General features: G+C 41.2%; 1 long non-coding RNA gene across 2 annotated transcripts in view; it reads left to right on the top strand.

Annotated features, from left to right (window-relative positions):
• Nucleotides 1-3,094: 3,094 nt before the first annotated feature.
• Nucleotides 3,095-8,492, top strand: part of LOC140469546 (uncharacterized) — a 29,551-nt gene continuing 24,153 nt past the window's right edge. For both annotated transcript variants that reach the window (XR_011956146.1, XR_011956145.1), the window contains exon 1: nucleotides 3,095-3,590. This is a non-coding gene — a long non-coding RNA (uncharacterized lncRNA). The remainder of the gene's footprint in view (nucleotides 3,591-8,492) is intronic.

The following is an 8,492-nucleotide window of genomic DNA, read 5'->3' as shown; positions in this document are numbered from 1 at the left end:
TCCTGGTTCGTTTTACAAAAAAGCATTACCAAATTGAATTTTAAACTTATCCAAATTAAACTCATTCTGCTGCTTCTCAGCACATTGGTCAAATTTATCAAGAAAACGTGATAAACAGAGGCAAACGATTTCACGATCCATTATTTTGTGCGATCCACAAACTGTATTAAATATGCTGCCTGAATTCGTATCCAAATCGTTTATAGTATTCAAAAGCTACATTGAACCCAATATAAATCCCTGTGGAACATTGCTGGTAACAGGCCTTCAGTTGTAAAAAAACAACCACCCACTACCACCCTGTCTCCTACCATAAAGGTAGTATGTATGCAATTCACAACGTTTCCCTGAATGCTGTGTGATCGATTTTTGCACGTCAATCTAACATGTAGAAACCTGTCAAACGCTTTACTGATGTCTATACGAACAACGTCTACGTTTCTGCGTTCATTGCCTTCTTGGTCACATCCTCAACAACCACAATCAAGTTTGGCAAACATGGTTTCCCACGCATAAACCATGCTTACTATCTCTAATTTCCGTTGCCGATCCAATGCATATAAACCTGGTCTCTCAGCTTCCCTTCCAATAACTTGGCATTACTGATGGCAGACTAACCAGTCACTAGTTCACAGGCTTCTCATTGAAAACGTTCTTCAATAAATTCATAACATTTACGAGCTTCCAAACCTCCATCCCTCATGTGTGGCTATGCACGATACAAACGTCTGTGCTCGTGGCCTCACACTTTATCCTGTAACTTCGCAGTACATCTTGGGAGGTGTCTGGGCATGGATATAATTAGCTTCAGAGGGTTGATGTGGGCTCGGTAGGACAAATGAACGTCGATTCTACTACTCCTCAATTTCTGCTTGACCTGCTGTGTTATTCTAGCATGACACTCTTGACCATTGGACAAATGGAGTGCTTACACACTCTTGGAATTCTCTGATGAATACCTCTACACCCCTCGTGCATGTCAAAATATTCACTTGGTCGAAATTTTCCACCTCAAGTATGTACCCTTTTTTTTCTCCATCAGAGCATCATTGTCTTTATTCATCCTTTTCCTGCACACATACTGGCTTGCATTCACCCTGATAGGAAGAAAATTCCGATGAACATCCATTATCTCATTTTTGAAATCCTTCCACTAGCCAGTCGTCCCTTCTCAAATTAATGTGTGATGTGACAGTAGTCTGACAATTCAACAGTACGTAGAGTCATATCTCAGTCTAAACCATAATATAATTTTCTGAATATTCATACATTTCCTGCAGCACAATGGCACTCAATTTGCACCTTGATATCCTTATGGCCATTCACCAGTGCCCCATCAAATAACAGAACAGATAGGCCCTGACATCGGCCGCTGTTCGTCAAAATTGCCTGAATTCGTATCATCAAAACACCAAATTGGCTTCGGTCACAGAATATGAGAGACTGACAAGTGGAAAATATGCACCATTTGATAAGAAGTAAATACGCTGGATTCGCGCTATAAAATCAATTTTAACAGAGAGTTGCATTAATTTTGACATGGAATAAATAATACAACTTTAAAATCGTATTAATACCACGAATGTGTAAAATGTGAATTTGCAATAGATAAGAAATTAAACAAATGAAAATATGACATTTTTTCAGAGATTGAGAAAAAGATGTCCTTGTAATAAATCAAAAATAAAGAAATGCAGGTGATAATGCGAACATATTGAGATAGCTTACAAATGTTTTCTGCAATAGCAAAGTAACAACCTGTCAGTCTGAATGCGACAATGATGTGATAGTCAATGGCAAACTGAACCTGGAGGGACTCTGTGTGTTTCTATCAGAAGATGATCATGATTTCAATTTCTAAAAGAAAATGTTACCTCATATACCTCATGTCAGGCTCCAGGGAGATAAATAGTTGTTTTGAGATAGTGCATTAATAGTGTACAATGGATCAGCACAGCGACTGCTCAGTTGATTTTGAACGTTATGCAGGACAGAAATGTTTTGTTAAGTGGCTGGGTCGCTGTTGTCAAAAAAGAGATAAAGAGAAAATCCAGATTCATCCCAGTTAATTTAATTATCAGTGGCAGACCAGACTGCCTGGATATTGTTCACATAACTTAGCAGAATCGAATGCCTCGCCATGCTGAGAAATGTGCATTTTCTGTGGAAAACTCAGTTTGCTTCTCCTGCAAGCTGATATTTTTTTCCATTAGTTTACTAAGAATGTGCATTACACATCCAAAAAGAAAAGAACAAATAGCAATGCAAATTTCAGCACAAGAGCAGGCCACTCAGTCCTTGAAAAATGCGTGGATCCAGTGCATCTATCTATACCTGTAGACCATTTTCGAGGCACCTGTATCCCTCTACTCCCTTCCCTTTCACGAATCTCTCCTGATACATTTTAAATGATGCTATCGTGCCCACATCTGCCACCTTCACTGGCAACACATTATAAGTACTCATCGCCCTGCACATTCCACGCTTTCCACGCTTATCTCCTCTAAACTTCTCCCCTCTCTCCTAGTAAGTTATAACCCTAATCGGGGGGAAAACAATCTTGCTATCCATCGTTGCTATGCAGCTCATTCAGTAAATCAAAAACAATATCAGAAATTGCTGGAAGATGCGCACCATGTCTGGCATCGGCTGTGGATAAAAATCAGAGTAACCGTTTTGGGTCCAGTAAGCCTTCCTCAAAAGCTTATTTCAGGCCTCAGATGTTGCGGCTTTTTTTTAAACTCTGCCGAGAATTGATGAGTAATTGCAAATAACAAATAATCTATCAACATGCGGCTTATTCAATCAAAGGGAAATCGCAAAACAGATGATGTAATAGACACAAAATGGCTGAAGTGTTGAAAATATACAAACAAAAGTATTGAAGGCACATGTTGGAGTATCTAGGCTTGTCTAAATTTCCTCCAACTCAAGCATAATAAAATAAATCATAAGAGGCAATTCAGCCTCTCAAGTTGGGCTGCAATTTCGTCGCATCATGGCTAAACTGGTGATATGAAAGTTACTCTGGCACTTACGTAGTTAACTTTTTGTTGTAATGCAGGCCCCGGATCATATTACAGGGCTCCAGTAACAGACAATGGTAGTGCATTGTGATCGTCTATTTAAATCACTGGTAGAGGAGCTAATGCTAAAGACGATGGTGTTGTAATGTGAAAGGTTAAGTGTAATGCAGGAAACTAGTGTGGCAGTTGAAGATAAGTTTCGAAAGACAAAGCAACCTAGCATGATTTGCTATGCTAACGTTTTCCAATAGGCGCGGGAACAACAACTCTATACACTGCAGAAGAACAAAGAACATGTGGGCACTAATGGAATACATTTTGCTGGTTGTCATAGCTTTGTTTTTTAAGATTTAAGTTTAATTTGGTGACGGATGTTTTGCGTTTCCTGGTAATTTTTCTGGAACATTGAGTGGTTCTTCCACAACAAATTTGACATGCCAGATGGGACCGGGAAGAGACAATTTCCTCTGAAAAGAGGCTGCAGCCACAGGGCACTTGCCATTTGAACCAACAGCTCTCCTGAGACAGACGGAATAAAATGGCTGGGCACCCACAAAAGAAAGGGTATGTGTTTTGCGGCTAATTTGGACAATATTCAGTCAAGTACGGGAGTTTCTCGGGAACGCAGAAAACTACTGGTGGGTCTCTCCGATCCAACGAACCAGAAGGGTGCGGGGTGCTAAACAAAACTTTCAGGAGATGCAGAGGATAGTTCAGGAAAACTGCACCAGAGGTGTGCAGTTATAGACGAAATGGATTGAGACAAAATTCCACGTGGCGTGTTTACGTTTCTGTGGAGCTTTAAGAAAATAAAGTTTGAAGTTTTATGAAAATAAAGAAAGGCAAGACAAAAATAAAAGGGAATATAGGGGAGTGAGAGATAAGGAACAGGTAAGGTATGTTTGATTGGTGGTAATAGTGATTTGGGATGAAATTCAAAACCAGCAGATTGGCAGATTAAAAATGAAATAATCGAGATATACAGAGTGTTAAAGTGTGACTGGACTGTTGAATATTGCAGACAAGGCCTGTATGGTAACTGAACAGTACTTTTAGAAATGAACAAAGGAACTGTTTACGCAAGGCTCTGTAATAGAGAGAAAAAAGACTTAGTGGTGAGCTACTGGCTGATTGCAGAACATTTATATGTGTGTGTGAGAGCGAGAGAGAAAGAGAGAGAACGGTTGACTTGCAGAAAGGCTTTGTTTATGTCTGTGAATGGGTGAGAGAGACAAGCTCTGGCTTGCAGAAAGGCTGTGAATATGTCTGTGTGTGCGTGTGTGAGAGAGAGAAGTTCTGGCTTGCAGAAAACTTTAGTTTGTGTCTGTGTGTGTGTGTGAGAGAGACTCGGCAGTTTAACCGTTGTGATCTGGTTTGCATTCACAATTGTTTGTTGGTGGTTCAACATTTCTGTTTTGTTTCCCGGAGTTCGAGATCCTGGAGTGCTCAGTCCCGAGATACTAGAAAGACAACAAAAGCTGGTTGAGTAACAGGAGGAGGTGCAAGTAACTTTTTTCACTACAGCAGCGCAAGAAATCTAAAAAGAAAGAAAAGCAAGACGAAGTTGCCAGTGACAAATAGGGTGATCAATGCTAATGTAATGAATTACTTGCTGTGTTGGGAGAGCATTCTAATGCCACATGGCAGGAGCAAGGAAACCACATGCCGATAAGAAATGTTTTTGGAGGGACCTTTTCCACAAGTACCATACAAAGGTCAAAATAAAATTAAGCAACAGCGTTGAAGGAACTAGAGTTTCCAAGGGCAGGGACAAGGAGGTGGTGAGAAGTCAGATTCAGAGAGGATCAGGAATGGTGTGTTCGGGTATTATCAACCAGGCCATTTAAGGAGAGATTGTTCATATTGGCTATGGGCCTCCTGGCGCACCTCTGAGTCACGAACGTGCAGCTGACCCACAAAGCTCTCTGCAGGCCTAAGGGACATATAAGTCCAAATAGGATGTGTTAGGTGTCCCCAGAGAACACCAGTGCGAGGTGGCTACCTCTTATGTTAACGTGGGAAGCTGAAAAGGAAGCTGTTGTACTGGTTAGTGTGGACAAGCATTTGACATATATGATGATAGATAGTTGAGCGACATATACTTGCACCCAAACACAATATACCGCCCACGTTCTCATGTCACGTAAATTTACTAAGACTGTCGGGTTTTTGGGTAAGCTGCAGTTGACATGCTTTACACGTCCAGTAAGTGGATAGTAAAAAAGTCATCTTGTCGTTATTAGTGTCTAACGGTTCAACAATTAATTTTCTGGGTCGGGAAACTTCACTGAAGTTAAAATTAAAATTGGAATGTACTCAAAAGGTATTTAGTGTCGATATAGCAAGTACTCAGTTATCGTTCCAGGGAGACAGAGTGGCCAAAATATATTAGATAGGTGACCTGGATGGTTAGTTTTAGGAAAATTGGAGGAAACATGCTTTTGCTTTAATGCCTTTGGCTGTGCCACCCAAGTCTGAGCTGCATTGTGCAGTGACTTTTCACGAGAGGCAGAGTAAAGTATTTGAGGAGCATTGGCACTGTGAAGTTGTCTCCGCACAGCATTTACAAAGTGAAGCTATAGTGATAGGGAAGCAGGTAGCAACGTATTGGTAAGAAAAATGGTTTTCTGGAGAAATGGCACAGTGTGCCAGGTGCATGGGCCAATGTGACATGGTTAGCAAATGCGGGACAACAGTCCAAGGATTTGGGACCCATGGTTAAACATGTAGAAATGATTGGCAGATGACTACTCCACAAGTCTGGAAATCTGGCGATGATATCTATGTTCGAATTGTGCTTTGTATAGGTATGCTGGGGAACACCAATGTGGTAGTTTACCAACGATGTATGCAAATGAAAGCTGGAGGAACTGGCCATCTGTTTGATTATTGTTTGGATGCACTGCCAGTTCGGTAATGGTCACAACATGATGCGGATGTGGGGAGAATGAAATCAGCGAATCCAGTTGAAATTAGGTTAAAATTGGAGGCACATTTACGTAGATCTTCTCACTATCCTTTGAACCAAGAGGCAGAGGAGGGATTGGCAGGAACAATACAGGGACTACTGGAAGCAGGAGTGCTTTGGGCATCATACAGCCCTTGTAATACTCCATTGCTACCTGTTCCAAAAACAGATAAATTTGAATGTAGGTTTGCTCACTGAACTGGTAGGTACATTTCCAGACGTTTCAATACTCTACAAGGTAATATCTTCAGTTGGCTTCAGTCAAAGCATTGTACATGATTCCTACTTACTATTTATATGTTAGGGTTTCTTTGGGTTGGTCATATTATTTCCTGAGGTGATGTCATTTCCTGTGGTGATATCATTTCCTGTTTTTTTTCTCAGTGGGTGGTAGATGAGGTCTAACTCGATGTGTTTGTTGATAGAGTTCAGGATGGACTGGCATGCTTCTAAGAACTAGCGTGTGTGCCTCTGTTTGGCATTTTCGAAGATGGATGTGTTGTCCCAGTCGAAGTGGTGTCTTTCCTTATCTGTATGAAAGGATACTGGTGAGAGAGGGTCATGTCATTTTGTGGCTAGTTGGTATTCATGTATCCTGGTGGATAGTTTTCTGCGAGTTTGTCCTATGTCGTATTTGTTACACTTCTTGTGAATTACATTAGTTTTGCTTGTTGGCTGTATAGGTTCTTTCAAGTTCATTAGCTGCTGCTTTCGTGTGTTGGTGGGAGTTTGGGCCAGCATGATGCCAAGGGGTCTGAGAAGTCTGGCATTTGCGATATATCTTTGATATAGCGGAGTGTGGCTAGGGTGTCTGGACGTGTTTCATCTGCTTATTTGGGTTTGTTGCTGGGAAATCGGTGGACTGTGATCATTGGGTACACATTCGTTTTCAATACACGGTGCAGGTGATTTCCCTCTGCTCTACGTGGTTCCTCTGTGCCACAGTGTGTGTTGGCTCTTTGAAATGATATTCTGCTGAGCTTCATTTGTGGATGCTTGGATGATTGCTTCTGTATTTTAATATTTGGTCCATATGTGTTATTGCCCTGTAGACGCTGGTTTTAAGTTACCCATTGGCTGTTTGCACTACTGCGACATTTGGAATTGGCAGTTTGCTGTTGTTTTCCTCCTCTTTCATAAGGGATCTCCGATATCAGAGTTCTTAGCAGTGACAGAAATGCAGAAATTCGAGCAAACTGCTCTGCGAAACATCAAACCCAAACTTTGGGTCCGCTCCGTGCATGACACCTTTGTCATCACAAAACGAAACAAATAAGAGGAAATATTCAAAAACGTCAATAATACCCTTCTTGGCATAACATTCACTAAAGAGGGGGAAATCAAAGATAAACTGCCATTCTAGATGACAATGTAGAACGAAGTTACCAAAGGGCAACTTCAAACCAGCGCCTGCATTGAAACAACACATACTGAACCAACATTGAACTACAAAAACAATCATCCCAACATCCACAAACGAAGCTGCATCAGAACATTCTTTCAACGAGTCCATACACACTGCAGCACAGAGGAACTACGTAGAGAAGGGGAAAATCACCTATACCTTGTATTCAAAAAGAATCCAATGAACATAGTGCACCAATGTCTCAGCAACAAGCACAAACAGGCAGACAAAACACGACAAGAAATCCCTGCCACTCTCCCCTACCTCAAAGAAATGGCTGCGACACTACTCAGACCCTTTGGCATCATGGTAGCCCACAAACCCACCAACACAGAATAACAACAGCTAACGAACTTGAAAGACCCTATACAGACAACAAGCAAAACTAATGCCATTAACAAATTTACTGTGCAAGAACTATGACAAACACTACATTGGACAAAGAGGCAGAAAACCTGCCCCCAGGACTCATGAACATCAAAAAGCCAGAAAACGACATGACCCTCTTACATACAGAAAATGAAGGACACCACTTCGACTGGGACAACACATCCACATTAGGACAAGCCAAACAGAGACACGCAGTAGAATTCCTGGAAACATGGCATTCCAACCGAACTCTAACAACAAACAGAATTAGAACCCATCTACCATCCCCTAAGAAAAAGAACAGGAGATGATATCAGCAAAGGAACTGACATCACTGTAGAAAATAACATCACCAACCCAAAGAAACCCAAACATTATAATCAGAACGCAGGAATTATGTACACAGCTTCGCCAGAGGCCACCTGAAGATTTTACCTAGTAGGGTAACGAAATGTCTGGAAATAAACCTCCCAGCTCAGTGAGCAAAGCTACAACCAGAATGTTAACTTGAGCTACAAATCTTCTCAAAGCTCGCTACAGGTAAGTAGAAATGGAGACTGGTACATAATTTGAGGACGAATAGTGAGGAAGATTCACCAGCAGTGTTTCCAAACAACATACATTATTGACTAATATACCAGCAGAAGCAGATTGGTCTTCAGTGATTGACTTGTTGTCTGCCTTCTTTAGTGTTCCACTGGGGGGGAGTCGTCAATATGTGGTT

This window comes from Chiloscyllium punctatum, chromosome 49 (assembly GCF_047496795.1).
Source record: "Chiloscyllium punctatum isolate Juve2018m chromosome 49, sChiPun1.3, whole genome shotgun sequence".
NCBI classification, from domain to species: domain Eukaryota; kingdom Metazoa; phylum Chordata; class Chondrichthyes; order Orectolobiformes; family Hemiscylliidae; genus Chiloscyllium; species Chiloscyllium punctatum.
Note: the sequence above shows the minus strand (reverse complement) of the source record. Positions and strands in the feature narration are given on the sequence as shown.